Source organism: Lissotriton vulgaris, chromosome 5 (assembly GCF_964263255.1).
Source record: "Lissotriton vulgaris chromosome 5, aLisVul1.2, whole genome shotgun sequence".
Taxonomy (NCBI): Eukaryota; Metazoa; Chordata; class Amphibia; order Caudata; family Salamandridae; genus Lissotriton; species Lissotriton vulgaris.
Window position 1 is genome coordinate 1,345,900,101 of NC_141693.1, and position 18,058 is coordinate 1,345,918,158.

Consider the following 18,058-nt stretch of genomic DNA (forward strand, 5'->3'; position numbering starts at 1 on the left):
TCTATCTATCTATCTATCTATCTATCTATCTATCTATCTATCTATCTATCTATCTATCTATCTATCTATCTATCTATTTATCTATCTATCTATCTATCTATCTATCTATCTATCTATCTATCTATCTATCTATCTATCTATCTATCTATCTATCTATCTATCTATCTATCTCTGTTATGTTAACTGAAACTTGATATAACACAACAACTCACCCCCGGAGGGGCATCTCAGCGCTAAAGTAACAGACAGGTCAAAAGCAGCCATTAGAACAGCCAGGTTTTAAGATGTATTTTAAAGCCTAAGAACTCGGTGCATGCCCTAATATAAAGGGAGAGCTTATTCCACTGGTTGAGAGCAAGATACGAGAAGGCCTGCCCTCCATATTTAGATGTTTGAAGACGTAGGGGGCAAAGAAGGGGGTGACTCCTTGATCTGAGGTTTGTTTGAGGAAGATAGGGAACTAGTTTGTCCTGTAGATATTTGGGCCTGTGACTGACCAGACTTTATAGGTCAGGCAGAGGAGTTTAAAGATTGCTCTTTTCTTTATGGGGAGCCACCAATCTGTTCTACAAAGGAACTGCCGTTTCCAAACAATACAATCTCAGTTTTGTGCCCATTTAACTGAAGGTAATTCATGGACATCCACGTAGCAATTTTTCTCATGCATGCAGTAAAATATTGTTTAAGATTCTCGGTATCTTGCCCGAAAGAGATGACCAGTTGTGTGTCATCTGCATATGACAGTATTTCAAAGCCACATGACTTGACAAGCTGAGCCAGGGGAGAGATGTAAATGTTAAAAAGTGTAGGGCTCAGAACCGAGCCCTGAGGACATCCCTTGCCTAAGGATAGAGTTTTAGATTGAAAAGGACCAAGTGTTATTTTTTTAGTTCTGTCCTGAAGAAAGTCTGTTAGGCAGTTTAGTGCTGTGCCGTGAGATCCTATCTCATTAAGTCATTGAATCAGGATGGAATGTGTCACTGTATCAAATGCCGCTGACAGCTCGAGAAGGACCAGCATAGCTGGAATGCCTACGTCCAGGGAAAGGCTGAGTGAGTCAACTACTGCTACGGGGTGGTTTCTGTACAATGGGAAGGACAAAAGCCCGATTGGAAAGAGTCCAGCAGGAGATGCGTCTATAAGTAAGAGGAGAGTTGGCTATAGAAATGGGATTCAAGCAACTTGCTTATCAAGGGCAGGAGAGAGATAGGACGATGGTTTGCCGGATCCGTGGGACTAGCATGCAAAAATAGGTGTGACATAGGCGGCTTTCCATTCTTGAGGCACTGTAGCTGAGGATAGGGATAGGTTACATAAAGATGTCACCGATGGTGCAAAGGAGGTAGATAACATAGCTGTGATGTGAGGTGGACATAGGTCAGCCAATTTAGTTTAGGCTAAAAGGTCTACTAATTGACTGTGTCCAATAGGGTCAAACCTCTCCAGTATTGCCTGAGTGTTGTTACTTGAGAAGTTGTCAGGCTCAGTATAAACTGGAGCCATAGTGTTGGTATAAAAATTACTATAGATGTCTATTTTAGTTTGGAAATGGGTGGTTAAGGTGTCACAGAGTGTGGGAGGCTGTGGCTAGACTGCCGGCACAGGGGTTAGAGTGCTCCTTTAAGACCTTAATTAGCTCTTTAGGGAGTTTACTGCTTGGTCGATTTTGCTTATAGTGTGGAGACTTTGGGCTGTTTCAATACTGGCATAATGTGCAACTAATGCTATTTGGTATTGGTGTTTATTAGGGGCATCTTTAAAGGACCTCCATATATGTTCCAGTTTCTTACAGTTTGTTTTGTCAGTTCTCAGTTCTTGAGTGTACCAAGGGGAATTGGGTTAGGACGATTTAGTAGTATGGGTTCTGTAGGGTGCAACTGTATCAATTGCCCCGGAAAATGTCTGTATAAATTTGTCTCAGGCTAAGTTAATGTCCAGTAAATTATCCAGATCAGTGGTCCTGAAAGAAGCTTAAAAACCTGCTGCAGTCAGTTGCTTCCAACATCTTGTGTTCACCCTTTTTTCTGTTTTAGAATTCGTAGGGATAGATTTAAATGGGATTTTAAACTTAAATAGGAAATGATCTGTCCAGATAAGAGGTTCAATTGGGTCAATGTGTAAGAGCTGGGAGTTAGAGAATAGGAGATTTAAAGTAGGACCAGCTGAGATTAAGAATTTTAAGATTACACAGTAGGTTAGAGACGTCTGGGTCAGATGCTAACTTGGCGTGGTAGTTGAAATCTTCGATTAGAAAAAAGTTTATTTATTTATTATTTATTTAGAAGTTTTCTATAGCGCTAACAAGACCCGAAGGTAGCAGAGTGCTTTACAGTAAAAGGAATGAAAAGGTGAACAAAAAGACACGTAACAAATAAAGGCGATCATCGAATGACAATTAGGGAGGAGGAGAAGTTCGTACAGTAGGACTTCTTGGTAATAGGATACAGAGATAACACATAGTTCTGGGGATGGTTGTTGATCCTAGTTACCCAGGACCTAGGGAACGAATGAGGAACAAGGATTTGAGTTGGCTCTTGAATTCCGCATAGGACGGCATGGTTCTGATATGCGGGGGGTAGAGTTCCATATTTTGGGGGCATTTCCTGTGAAGGAGCAGTCCGCAGTTTTCTTATTTCTGGTTTTTGGTAGGATGAGCAGCAGGGAGTTAGAGCTTCTCAAGTTTCTACTTTGGCCAGTTTTTGTGAGCTTGTTTGCCAAGTATTCTGGTTTACCGGTGTGGATGGCCTTTTGGGTTAGGCAGGCCGTTCTGAAGGTGCTACGCATTTCCACCGGGAGCCATTCAAGTTCTTTGAGAGCTGGGAAGACGTGAGGAGCTATTAGTTCTATTAATTTGAGGCTAAAATAATTGTGGCCCGGGGGCGATATACTATGGCTCCTTTCCATATGTCACTAGTGGAATGGGGGTCGACTTCGAATATTGCTATCTCTGCCCAGTCAAGAAGCACTGAGTAAAGTAGTTGTACTTCAAGAGTGTCCCAAAAAACAATAGCTACTCCCCCAGGTCTTACTTCCCTGTCCAATCTGACCAGTTTGTACTAGCCAGGCAATGCAATGGAAATGATGAGAAGAGCTGTGATAAAACATATCTCTCTGGGCAGATGTGTGACCCATATTTCTATAGCATGTTTAGGGATTTACCTGGTGTTAAAATAGAGGCTATTTAGCCTAGAAGGGTTTGAGAATTGTGCCTTAGGAGAGTCGCTGTAATCTGTTGGTAGGCTATTTGGTATGTTAGGCTGTGGGTTTGAGGGGGTAAGACTGCCGTTGTTACTAGGGGAGAAGGTACAAGCAAATTTACATTTAAGGCAAGAGAATGGTCCCTCTGATTAGTGTGAAAGCTGAAGGCAGCAAAATTGACTTGAGGACCTTAGTTTACTTATCTCATTGCTAGTATAGCAAATCCTGTTTGATGTGGTTAGCTCTAGGAGCAAAGATGCAGGATTCCGTAAAGAGAGGATTGCCTTTGTCATGCTTTTGGCGCATGTCCTCTGCACATCTGTGCCATGATGTTGTTGTTACGTGAGGGGGAGAGAACAACTAGACTGCCACCGATCTAAGATGGCGGCCGCTAACAGAAAGAAGGTGAAAGTCTCTAAGCTCTCCCTGCACAATCTGAGAATGCAGCAGCGGACCGCGAGTAGGAGATAGCACCCAGTTGGTATGCGGCAAGTGCGGGTAAGAAGTAATCTATCTATCTATCTATCCATCTATCCATCTGGATCACTGAAATAATATCGAGGGACAAAATATCGACTTGCCAAAATATCGTGGACAAAATATCGACAGTCAAAATATCGAGTTTGTATCTACAAACAGGTAAGTACAAAAATATCGAGTACAAAATATCGTTAACAATAATATAGATGTAAAAAATATCGACTTTATTAAAAACAGTGTTAAATTAAATTAATATTAAATTTTAATTACTAAAATATACTTAAAACTACTTAAATTAAATTATAATAATTAAATAATAAATGAAAATAATAAAAATAATTTTTTACAATCTTATTTGTTGACCCTGAACCCTAAAAATACCCCTTTACCCAAAAACCCAAAACTGACCCTGAACCCTAAAAATACCCCTTTACCCAAAAACCCAAAACTGACCCTGAACCCTAAAAATACCCCTTTACCCAAAAACTGAAAACTGACCCTGAACCCTAAAAATGCCCCTTTACCCAAAAACTGAAAACTGACCCTGAACCCTAAAAATACCCCTTTACCCAAGAACTGAAAACTGACCCTGAACCCTAAAAATACCCCTTTACCCATGAACTGAAAACTGACCCTGAACCCTAAAAATACCCCTTTACCCTAAAACTGAAAACTGACCCTGAACCCTAAAAATGCCCCTTTACCCAAAAACTGAAAACTGACCCTGAACCCCAAAAATACCCCTTTACCCTAAAACAGAAAACTGACCCTGAACCCTAAAAATGCTCCTTTACCCAAAATGTATCAATATTATTTAATTACCAATTAATTATTAATTAACAATAACAATAAAGTAAATATATTAGAACATTAGCTGTAATTATTTTAATAATTAATATTATTTTTTCCAAATTAATTACTTAAAAATAACACAAAATTATATATATTAAAAATTTACTCTAATTAATGTAATTAACTAATTACAATTAATTAATTAACAATTAATTACTAATACAAAATATGTTCAAAATTATATTAATTAATTAACTAATTAATATTAATTAATTACCAATTAATTATTAATTAAAAATATTAACAAACATATATTAATTAATTAATTATTATTAAATTACTTCCCACCCTATTCCCCTATAAACCCACAACCCGCTACAGAATTACATTACGCAATTATTATAAAAACAAAATTCATTTAATAAAATATTTTATAACATTAATACACACTATTCACACATATTATTACATAAAAATACACTATAAAATATTATATATTATTAAAAATTCGATATTTTTGCTATCTATATTTTATACAGTCGATATTACTTCACTTACCTGAAAAACGATATTTTTGTAGTCGATATTATGTCCAGTCGATATTTTGGAGTCGATATTTTGTCTGTACACCATCCATCTATCTATCTATCTATCTATCTATCTATCTATCTATCTATCTATCTATCTATCTATCTATCTATCTATCTATCTATCTATCTATCTATCTATCTATCTATCTATCTATCTATCTATCTATCTATCTATCTAAGCAACTTGCTCACTGAATGCAACCCTCACTATCGATCTGTCTATCAATGTAACCATGTAGCTATTGATCTATGGATAGCTATCCATCTGTCTATGCAACACTATCTATTGATACAACCCTCCCTATCTTTAAGTCTATGCATGCCTTTCTATTCATGAATCTTTTCAACCCTGCCTATCTTTTTGTAATAACAATTTACAGAAATATTACTGGCTTTTATAGGTCTGGTGTTAGCTAAGACCTTATGATTTTTGCTAAAACTTCCCCTGTAGCATAGCCGCTTTTAGTGGCTTTCAGCCAGACTTCATCTATTAGTCTGTTGTTGTGCCATTCAAATGTTTCTTCACCCACTTCAGCACGCTTCATAGGGCAATGGTCCAGCCCACTTAAGCTATTGGCTGACTTTACTGTAAGTTACAACATGCTGTCCTTCCACAAGGAGCACACACACACACACACAAGGGAGTTCCCATCAGTGTCACAGACTACTTCTACTATGGTAATATGTGCTTTATTTTACATGGATGAGCTCACTTGTCAAATGTAAATGGCATGCGCTGCTGTCCCACATTGGTTGCTCAATCATCATTGGGCATCTGATGTAAGAGGACAGGCTGCGTGTGGGCTTCTTATTTATTACCTCGTCCTTCATTAAATAAATGCTGTGCTTATCTTAGCTTGGCTCCCAAAGTCTTTAGGTAACATTTGGCGATGACTTATCAAGAAATTTGGGTCTTTTGTGAATTTGGAGCCTATAGTGTAAGCCGGATAATCCAAGATATCATCGGAGAAGGTGTTGTACCATAAGACATGTTAGTAATGTATGGAGAGTGCGGTACCTTTAAGAACTTGTTATGAGCGAGTAAGCTCCTGCTTTGCAGATCAAACTCACTTGTCAAAAGTAAATGTATTCTGGTTGCTGCGTTTCGTTTTAAGTTACTGCTTAATGCCCTGTGCTGTTGTCTCATATTGGTTGCTCAGTATTCATTGGGCATCTAATGCATGAGGATTGGCTATGTGTGTGATCATGAAATAAACACTGTACTTATCTCCTCTTGGTTTCCAAAGTCTCTATGTAACACCCCAGTATATAATGTAGGCAAACTGTGCTGATCTGTTGGAGAGTGCCTTAGCAGAAATCAACTCATCACTATTGACGCTAAAGAAACGGGACTAGCCAGTGCTGGGCTTATTTGAAAGAGTGGTGTAGGGCTCAACCATAGCTTTGGTAGCTACTTTAGAAGCAAGAACGTTTTTAAACAATGGTGGCAAACTATTTTGCTGACATTGTCTTGAAATGTCTGAACCGAGGAGACATGAGATAGCACTTTGAAATTCTGTTTCAACATATTAAGGCTTGTAGCAGTGGCCCTTCCGTTTGAGCAGTTCGTTTGGTCAGGGTATTCAATACTGGGTGTTGTTTCTGCCTATTTTAATCAAGGTTTTTCCTTCATAAATCGCACTGAAATAGAAAGTGATAAACGTAAAATGTTTAGATTTAGCCAATTATTCCTTTTTCATCAGTACTATCTTACGTGCCTCCTATAATGCCGTTTTTTCCCAGCGGCGGCCGCCAAAAGCAAAGGCTGGTGGGGTAGTTGGAGTCACGTGGGAGGCTTCGCCCATGGGGTGTTGGGAATACAATCTAAAATTTAAATAAATCTTTGCTTCAGCTGCCGGCTGCTTCCAGCATTGCACCACCTCTCCTCCTCTTCCGGGGTGAGGTCCCAGCAGCCTCTGGGACAGACTCCCTTCCAATCCCCATGCTGCAGAGCAGCGCAGGGATTGGTCTGAGCAGGCAGGAAATACACCCCGCTCAGACCAGGGAGTCTGTGGGGTTTCTCCAGCCCAGCTGCTCAATGCTGCTAGGCTGAAGAAAATCTAAGTGCACAAGTCTGTTTTGGTCAGCCTGAGATACCCGGTTAAAACACATATGTGCACTTAAGGAGTAGAGTGCACGTAGCACTCCTCCTCCCTCCTCCTTAGCCTCAGCCTGCTCCTCCCAATACCGCTGGCTAAGAACAAGAACATGTTTTTAAGTTTACATTTGCCGGCTCTGCCCCAGGCAGTGAGGAGACGATCCTCCACCAGGGCGGAGGAGCCACCACAGTTTTTTTTCTTTCAGTTTAACACCTTGGCTGCTAGAGGTTTCCCCCCCCCCCCGGTGCTGAGCTAAGAGTAAATCCCATTGTACATGACAAGCTCAGCTCGTCATCAGCACAGCTCAACCGTGCCTCATGACGAGCTGAGCTCGTCAGGAGCAGCGAAGGGGTTAAATGCAAGAATGCTTAAAAGTGTTAAAAAACAAGAAGCGTCCGCCATTTTCTTGTGAGTGCTGTGGGGGTATGGGGCAGCCACTTTTAAAATTAGAGCAGCATAGCGCTCTATACGGGAAGCGGCAGACATTGTCCTGCAAGTGCTGTATGGGTGCACTGCAAATACCAAGAAGCAGCCGCCATTGTCCCCATTATTCAATATTCATTATTCAATAGACAAAATAGTGCTCACCGACTTATAACACAGACCGTGTAAGAAGACAAGTAAAAGGTCCAGTCATTATGGGAGGTAACAAATGCAGACAAGGCAGTACCAAGGAGGGACTAACAAGCCCACTAACGAATTGAAAGCCAGTGTTTACAAAGGACAATGACACAAGCCAATTAAAAATATGGGCTGAGATTTGGCGGGGCTTCAGCCCATATTCCAATACGGCCTGCCTCGCAGCGCATGCGTTGCCCAGGCTCGACCTAAAAACCAGCAGCATAAGTGTCATGGTCTCACAAAAACCCATTACACAAGGCGAAAACCTCAGAAGAATAAGTCACGCATCCTCTGATTGGACCAAGATGGGCTTGGAGAATATAGTCCAGCTAATGGACCTAATATATTAAATCATGACACTCTTTAGAATGCTTCAGGGGGATGTTTAGGGTGTTACACCATCCTAATACATGTATTTTGGGACAAATAGTTGGGTACAGGTGCTTTCAGTAGGGTATGGTGAGGTGTCAGGAATGTATTTTCTTTCTTTCTCTCCACCTGCCAATCCTCATTCCTCTCCCTTTCCCCTGCCCCTTAAGTCCCTCTTGTGCACCATGCTTGTTCTCTAATTTTAACCTTATATTCCAGCGTGATAGTTGGGGAATCTGAAGCTCCCCTCCCCAGTCTTACTGACCAAGACAGTCCCCTCCTTCTGACACTTAGATCTGGCAGCATCCATTTGAGGTTACGTGAGATTACAAAATCTAGGCAGACATTCAAGGCAACAAAACTATAACAGGCACACAAATTGTGCCATCCCTTGCTTGGCAACCAATTCAGCTGGAAGATGGAAGCTGACAACAGCAGACCCACACTTACCAGTGCGACAATCCAGATTTAAAGTTAGTTCTCCCCGATCTGCTCTGGAACGTGAACAGCTCCTGTCAGTAAGTTATCTGAAAACGAAAAAGGAGGAAATGTTACTTGAAGAATCAGATGAGTACCATTTTGGCGCTTGGCACAATAAACATGCAACTCTTATGTGAACAATATTTAATTTATGGGCGAGTAAGAACTAAGGGGCAGATGTATCAAGCTTTTTTACGTTGCAAATGGTACGAATCGCGAAATTCGGCCGTTTTCATACGCAAAATGACCTAATCCAATGTGTGAAAGCTTTCGCAATTGCAAAATTGGTAATCGCAAAAATGTGGAATCCCAATTTAGCGATTCCCAAATTGCGAATTCGCAATTTGGGAATCGCAGGCCAATGTATGAAACATTTACAAGTTGTGAATGACCCAAAAATCATAACCAAACTATTTAAACAGGCCTAGAGGCCTCAGAATCTTTCACAATGGCAGCGCTATTATGTCATAGCGAGGAGGATGCAGATTCAAGCAGCAGCACAGAGAAGGAGGAGTAGACAGAAACGTATTTACAGAGTGAGCATAACCCTGTTTCTGCAGACAGAGGAAGAAATCCATGACAAATACAGACTAGACACATCAACAATACTAGACCTGATAGCTGACCTACATCCAATACTGGAGCATCAGACCCGCAGGACCCAAGCCATTCCCACACATGTGCAGGTCCTATGTTCACTCCGCCTACTAGCATCAGGGAGCTACCAGTGGGTGATAGCTGAAGCAGGAGGGGTGTCCCAAAGTTGTGTTTCACGCTTCTTGAATGATTTCTTGGATGCAATGGTACAGAGGATACACCATTACATTAGATTCCCCACTACACAACAGGTATTGCAGCAGACCAAATTGGCCTACTACCAGATAGCACAACTCTCACGTGTAATTGGGTGCATTGATGGGACACATGTAGACATCTGTCCCCCCTCAGAAAATGAGAATGTGTTAAGGAACAGGAAATCCTTTCATTCACTCAACATCCAGGTCATATGCATTGCCTCATACATAATAAATCACCTTGGGTGCTAGGCGTTTTCCCCCTCCTGCGCTGGACTTTGAGTAATTCCATTGTTCATGACAAGGTCAACTCGTCATAAGCACAGGGCAGGTAAAGCTCATGACGAGTTGACCTTGTCATTAGCATGGAAGGGGATAACTGATTTAGTGGCCAAATATCCTGGTAGTACACAGAATTCATTCATATTCAGACAGTGGAATATACGCACGTCTCACTGGGAGAGAATTTGGTAAAGGATACCTGCTAGGTAAATGCATGTTACTCACTCTGATAGACTCCTTGGATCTGTAGAAATAGTACAGTGATTAATCTATTGCCTTTCAACCTGTAGGTGACAGTGCATATGCTGTGTGCTCCTTCATTCTCACACCATACCTTAATCCTGAAAGTCAGAGTGAAAGGAAATACAATGCTGCACAGAAGTCAACTCGCAATGTCATAGAGGGGACATTCAGCCTACTGAAGAGTAGGTTCCACTGTCTACACAAAAGTGGAGGTGCACTGCAGTATAGGCCAGAGATCTGTTGTAAAATTGTGGCCACTTGTGCCATGCTGCACAACCTAGCAACAACCAATATCATACCATTGGACCTCACAGATTCGGAGTCTGGTGAAGAGGATGAACCTCGTCCAGCTCACAGAGCAGCAGGTGGTGTAGGTGCAGCAGATGGCAGACAGAGACATGATGAATTAACAGGCAAGTATTTCTAGGTGAGTAATGATGAGACAATGCATCTCATGACTTTTGATCAACTGTGTTTGTATTCACCTTAACATCAGGTAAACGGTGTGCACACAGCCATCACCTCCCTTCGTGTGTGTGGCTTTTGTAGGTCAACATGGCATTTATACAGACCATGCAAAAAATTCATCCCTTATCATCATATGCTATGGGTTACCTCACCCATTTGCATCCCTCGGTCACGCCACTGACTGCTTCTTACGGCCACGCACAGCACTAGAGCGACAATGTGTACACTGGTCTCCCTTGATGAGGCCTCAGATGCTGTACCTTGCCTTGCACTCCGTCGTCTGGGCTCAGTCACCGGTGGAATCAGGCTGCTGATGCTAGAGGCCTCGTCCCTGTCCCCTGCACCCAGTATACCTGTCCCACCTACAGTAGCTGTCTATAGCTATTCAACAGCAGTGGTGACCTGCACCAATCCCCTGGCAACATCATTACTGCAGTGGGCCATTTTCACCTGCATGGACACAGTGCATCTGGACAGGAGAGCTGTGGCATTGCACAGATAGGTTAACTGCCTTTGTATAACCATCCAAACGGTTAAATAGGTGGTGCCTTTAGCGGCGTTTGGAGGCCTGCTCCCTCTGCATGGTGGTACAGAGCTCTTTAATCGCTGTTGTCATGTCTCTTAAACTTTCTGCTTTTGCCCTATGGCCCTCTGCCACTGTGTTCATCTCCTTGATGGATTCAGGCACACCAGCTGCCTTTGCATTGACAGAATGCTTTTCTATTGCAGCCACTGCACCTTCACCACAGTGCCTTCCAGCCCAGCAAAGACAGAGGATCCCTCTCCTTCCTCAGCAGCCCTGTGTGCTCTTGCTCTGAGTCTCCTGTGGTTGGTGTTCGTACGCTGCATGAGAGACTGATCACTTTGAGGCTGTACTTGCTCATCTGGCCTTGACTGTGGCTCTTCTTGGATGTCTTCTCCTTCTACCGCCAACTCCTGTAGTGGAGCCACAGTGTACCTGCGTGGTCTTTTTTTTTGTAAAAATCATTTTTGTTGGCATTTTGCTTTTTCGCAGTATACATACATCATATATGACCATAAAATAATCACAGTACATATTTACATTGTGTCATCTAATATACTGTTGTGTCAGCCGTCAGTAGGGACTAAGATCATGTTTAGCCAGATATCTCAGCTGTTTAGGAAGGACATGCTATCTCATTACATGAGAGCTTGGGGCTTTGTCTACTTGATGTACCGTGGTTCCTATGTTGATCTGCATTGCTGGTATTGGGGTACACCGCTTATTGTGTTTTTATTAAGGAACGTAACTCTTCAACAAGGGCAACTGTAACTGGCTTCACTGTGTATGAGATATCGCATTATGACTGGGGCCGGTGGGCTGATTTGTCTATTTTGGACTTTGAGCTATGTGAAACTTGATGTGAGGTCAGAATGTCAAATGGTACTAATTAATGTACGTGCTCGTCTTGGGGCCACACCCTGCTCCATGTCAACTTTATGGGGGTTGCCCCAGACTGTCTCATGACGTATCTCTTCCGTAGGGGCCTGGGTGTCTTGCACCAGTGGTTTGTCTGTTACTTCCTGCTTAAAGGAGTGGAATAATAACGCCCATTGCATGGATATGTGGCGCTTGTGAGTGCTTTTAATTTTTTCTGCTCTTAGCGCCTCTTCCTCTGCCGCTCCCCACTTGTCTACCGCCCCTCTCCAGGCTGCCATCGGTGGCCCCCAGGTGCTCTCCAGTGCATAGCTATACTTCACTTGGCTAATAGGGTCGCTAGGGATGCGAAGGGTGTTTCTACTTTTTGGTGTTTTTAATGCTTGGCTATGCCTAACTCGCAGGCCTCCTATGTGTGAATGTCTGCAAGCACTATTACTGCCAGGAGTGTGGCGTGTATTGTGGTCCAATAGATTCGGAGCATTGGGCAGTCCCAAAACATATGGAGAAAGGATGCACCAGGGCATGTGAAGGACGTATTTGGGTAGTAGTGTTGGAGCTTTTCAGGTGTCAGGTAGGCGCAGTGTAAAATAGTATATTTTTGAAGCGGTAGTTGCGGGACACTTTTTTGAGAAACTCGAGTGCCCTCTCCATTCTTTGTCATGGAGTGGGCTCTGGATTTCGGCTTTCCGTTTCTCGTGAAGTGGGGTGAGGGTGATTGTGATCAGTGCTCTCACCGCCTTAAATAGCCATGTCACCAAGTGTCGCCCGGGGCCCATCTTTAGGATTGCTTGTAAGACAGGGTGCGTGGTCGGCTCTATGTCTTTTGTGTGCCAAACTCGGCGGTAGTCTCCTAGTAACTGGCTGTGTAAGAAGAACTGTCCTCTTGGGAGCTCCGTGTCTGTAGCAAATTCCGCAAATGTCTGCAGTTGCCCGTTCACATAGAGGACGCCCGTCGCCGTGACTGAGTGCTCAGTCCACACACGTAGTGCTCGCTCTGTGTAATGGGCACGGCCTTTGGGTAATCCTACCAGTGGTTGGATGGGAGACTACATGGGGGGCATTCCGTTTCATCTTGTGTACCCGTTTCAGACATGTGCGCGCCACCATCACCTGGAGTGGGAATTCCCTTATTGGTTCAGGTCACAGTAACAACATACGGCGTGTGGCTGGGATTGGAATAAGACCTGTGATTGTGTGGGTTTCCCCTAACACGCCGGCCACTGTCCACCCCAACTACAATGGGCGTCAGGGTGGACCGAAAGTCTTAAAATTAGGATTTTTCTCCTAAAGTTAGGACTACTAACTTTACTACTACTAAATTGAGAAAAATCCTAATTTTAAGACTTTCGGTATTCACAGAAGGCATTTAGGAGTCCTAAAGTTAGGACTACTAACTTTACTACTACTAAATTGAGAAAAATCCTAATTTTAAGAAGGCATTTAGGAGTCCTAAAGTTAGGAGTCCTAACTTTACTACTACTTAACAGAGAAAAATCCTAATTTTAAGACTTATGGTATTCACAGAAGGCATTTAGGAGTCCTAAAGTTAGGACTACTAACTTCTGTGAATACCGAAATGAGTAAGTGCCTTCTGTGAATACCAAAATGAGTAAGTACATTCTGTGAATACCGAAATGAGTAAGTGCATTCTGTGAATACCAAAATAGTAGTACGTTTAGGATTGAGTCTTAAGTTCATTCTCTGAATCGGGCCCATAGTGTGGCGGCGCATGACAGCGAGCTTGTTCTCCCTACGTGCATTTGTAGGATCACTTTGTGCTAGGTAGCCTAATGAAAAGGCATTTGGTCGCTGGACATGCAATCCAGTTAATCACATACCTCGAGTTACATTATAATGTTACTGTCAGGGTTATCCTGCCTTTATGATCTACTGGTGTCCGTTCATATTAGTGTTTCAGTAGTCTGTGGTGTAACCAGTGGTGGGGTCACTGAATCCACTCTCGATATTGATCCTTCACTACCGTCTTCCTCCCCCGAAGAGAAAATGTGTGGACTTCTCTCCATGTCCGTTGTAGGTGAGGAGGGTCTGAGCTCCGCTGCTGCTTGTAGGGCTTTTTTTCATTCCCGTATTATTTGTTGCAGGTCAGGTGAGCCAATTGATTGGGTGGACATGTCCCAGTCTTTTCTTCTGCTTTGTCGTTTTTTGCATGCGTCTGCTGGTGCTGTAGTATAGTTCCTATTTTCCCAATAGGCTCTGCGCATTGGAATAACATAAACAGCAGTGTAGACGTAGGACTGAGGTCATCTAGGTCTCTACTGACTATGTTAAACTTAATTTAGGTTTGCGGCAGCTAGCTCAGAGGTCACTGGAAACTTTCTCGAATGAAGAGGGTTGGATAACCTTCCCTGGCTCAGACAAGAAGGGATTCAATTTCCGACAACCGCATAAACATGACAACTTTGCTCTCTCAGAATAAGAGTATATCTCTAGAGCCGTGTGAAAACAATAGACAATTATTTCACTCAGTCAACAGTGCATACTTAGTTTCACCAGAATGCAGAGAAATGGAGAGACGGACGTTTTCAATAAAAAGGTGTTATTTATTGAGCAGTCTTCCTTCTCATGCAAGAGAAATGAATTGCCACAATTGCAATACTTAAAGTAAAGTAAAGTGCGTACAGTAAAAGTAGTATTATGAAATAATACTGTAAAAGCATTGATACGGTTTCTTAGCCATATGATACTCTAAAATGGATAAAATATATACATACACATATACATTGGCTAAAAGGCTCAACTGGTGCTTTTAACTAAGCCTACCCTGGTGTACCTGACCTAAGCCTAATACGTGGGAAGGGACAAGGAAGTAGCAGCATTAAGTTAAGTTGGTTTAAGATAATTTTGCCAAGAATCTGCATCAAGAATTCTCCTAAGGGTTTAGTCAGCTCCGTACCTTGGTAATAGAATGTGGGAGGTCTGGTATCTCTTTCCTCAGGACTCAATATCCCAGCAACCCGCAAGGGTAGACTGGAAACACCGGAGCTGGATTTTCTCGGCTGGAGAAAAAGACAGTGTCTCTCTCAGTGCGTCAAACAGGAGGGGCGGCTTCCGTTGGCACTCGCATCAGCTGGGCTCTCGGGCAAGTCGATGGCCGCTCTGCTTCAAACCACTGTGTCTTTGCTTAAGGCAACTGTTGGTATTTTATACCTGAAAGGTGCCGGGTTTGACGTAAGGTTGGACATAAGACGTCACCAAGAACTAACAGTTCTTGCAGGACTTCAGGAGTTCTTGTTCAAATCAAAACAAAAGCAGGGGGGGTTTCCCGGGCTGCTGGAGGCTTGGTTTGTTTAAAGAACGCAGTGTGCTTTCTAGGAGTTGATGGGAGTAGCCATGCTGTGCTTTGGATTGCATGGGCTATTACTGAATATGAATCTGATTCTTATGCCGTTGTCAGGACATTATTGATTATAACCTCACAAGGGCATAAATCGGGAATATCGAATTAGGGTCCTAGATAAGAACACGACACCCACTCCACGAATTACTAAAACTAAGCAATATTAAACATTCAAAGGTGCATGTGTTTTTTCCGACCCACCCCAAAATACATATTTCGCATTTGAAATGGTATACGGTAAATACACGGAAATGAGTATTTGTACTGTACGATTTTCAAGCAGTGTTATCATTCAGAGAAATGCATATATATATATCAGCTGAACAAATTGCAAAAATTACACATGAAATGGCTCTAAATACAGAAAAGAAGGTCGAGACCATTTCATCACATATTTATACAAATTTCTGTTATATGTACTAGAGGCTGAGGTAAAATATTGTCTCTAGTATCCTAAAATAGAAGCTCTGTTCTCTAAGAGTAGTTCTACTTTAAGCAGAGTACCATGTGCCAATTTTTTTTTTTTTATATATTGGAAATATGGGCAAAAGTAATTTCGCTTTCAGGGGAAAAGTTCCAAATATTTTCTGTAGCTTTGTTTATCAAAACTGAAGGCCAAATTCAGAGTTCAGGGAACGATGTGTGCTCATTGTTTATTCTCGTTCGATGGAGAGAACATTGTTTCAGACATACTCGCAAAAAATAGGTCTACCATATCAGGTGAAATTTCGACCAAGTTCGAAAATACTGCAACAGTGCAATTTTCTGTGTGAGTGCTATCATCGATGGTTGGATCAGCAATGCTCACAGAAGGCTGTACCTGTTCTGTGCTGCTTTCCACTCTTACCTCACGCCACATACTCGTAGTGGTGAAGTCTCAACGAATGCCGTCATCAGAATCGGTAGCCGCTGGGGACAACACGATGCATGAGTCGTTACCGGACCTAGCAAAGTATCGATATCCATTTGGTACTGCTGATTATAGTGTAAGACAGATGTCCAACACGCATTCTTCTCCGCATAGCAGACATCGAAGCACAGGTATGATACAATCTTTCCAGATCGGTCTGAATGAAAGAAACCAAGTTGTACTTAGATCTCTTAGCCGGGCCAATCCGAGGACCTTAGTGATACAGTCTCGGTATCGTATTGCTAGGATCGTTTCTTCCATCGTTGCTAGAGTTTTGCCTGTGGATTGGCTTGCCATATCGGTGCAGAAGAAGCAAAAATAAAATTCCTGCTACGAGTCCCAAGATCAAGGGTAGGCCGCCAAAGACAGAATGGACAAAATTCGGTAAGATGCCCAGAACTGTTTCAAATGGTGTTAACAGTCCCGAAAAAATTGTCTTTAATACATGTGCGATGCCACTGGTATCAGACATGTTTAAGATTTGGCTTAACACTTCTACGAAATGTACGGGGCAATTTGTTGATAAAAGGGTATGTATCTCTGCTGTTGTCCTTGCAACTTGCAGTTCATACGTTTCTTTTGATGACGTTAGAGGCATAATTGTTTGTGAAAGAATAGACTTCATTCTGCTTAAAGTATCAATTCGAATAGAAGAGATATTCAACCGAGACCATAACACAGCCCCCATATCTGGATTGCTGTGAGGATACAATACTTGCATACAGCAAATGGCCCTGGAAGTTACAGTTATCAGATAGGCTTTTCCTGGCAGCATGCCACAACAGCTGTGGTCACTTATTAAAATGTAACTACCATTCGAAACTGGTCTGAAGAATGGCTCTATCTGTTTACTTTAAGAAACGAGGACCGTTGGCGTTGCACTGCTCGGGAGTAGTCGGAAAAGAGCATTATTTGTTTGTTCTCTAGGTGGATGGGGCCAGGATGTCTGACCACTCTGAGTAGCGCATCGCGGTCCCTGAAGTGTAGGAATTTTGCCAACATCGGATGAGGTGGGGCACCAGGCGGGGGTCCTCGGGCCAGTACCCTGTGGGCCCTTTTGATGATGAAGAATGCCTTGTGCTCCGTGACCGGAGTAAATGATTTGGTCCATGCCTCCATGTACACTACTGAGTCGATGCCTTCGACTCCCTCCGTTAGTCCCAAGACTTGTATGTTGCATCACCTTGAGTGACCCTCGAGATCATCAATACGCTCCTCCATGGTGGTCATTCGACCTAGCAGGGCCTGCAGGGTCTCTTGGTGTGTGTTGATTTGGGTTGCATGGTAGTGATGATTTTCTCCCCATCTGACACTTTGTCTGCCAATTTGCGATGGTCGTCCCGGAGCAGGCTGATGTCTGTGGTTAAAGTACTGAGTCTTTCCTCCATTGAAACTCTGGAGTGTTTAATAGATGCAAGTACTTTGTCCATCTTTTCTGAGAGGGACAATTCTGTTTGGACTGTTGCAATTTTAGGTGGTGGTCTTTATCCTGCAGAGGTGTCTTGTTATGTCCCTAACATCGCTGAGCTTGCTGTGGTGCACTGTTTTCCCATTTTGCAGGTCTGAAGTTTGTGTGGTCATAAGGAGTGGTTGTGGCCCTTCACAGAAGGAAAGGGTAGCTTCCTGATGGGACTCTAATGCAGATAGCGTTCTGTTGGCCTAGTGGGATGGTGCGTGAGGGCTGTAGGAGCCTTCTCTCTTGGGACACTCACTGGGGGCCGCTCGTTCCTGGGGCCGTCTCCTTGTAGTTCCTGGTCTCTCGCGGGGTGTGCGCCAATTCTGGAAGTCACCAGCTGTAGCTGCTGGCCGCCTTTGTATCTTCTGATGCAGTTGGGCTCTGAGTTCGTAATGGCCACCTATCTACTCCGCCATGTAGGAGAGAGTTCCTATTCTTTGCTGGGCTGTGGCGCTGAGTGTTTGCGCTGTGCGGCGCATGGTCCCCTGTTCGTGTCTGTCCCCAATCCCCTAGTAC

At 42.9% G+C, this 18,058-nt stretch overlaps 1 protein-coding gene across 2 annotated transcripts in view; it reads right to left on the bottom strand.

Annotated features, from left to right (window-relative positions):
* Positions 1–18,058, bottom strand: part of LOC147712575 (bile acid receptor-like) — a 632,915-nt gene that overhangs the window by 496,752 nt on the left and 118,105 nt on the right. For both annotated transcript variants that reach the window (XM_086923275.1, XM_086923276.1), the window contains exon 2: positions 8,600–8,676. The gene's annotated coding sequence lies outside the window, so the exon portion shown is untranslated. The remainder of the gene's footprint in view (positions 1–8,599; positions 8,677–18,058) is intronic.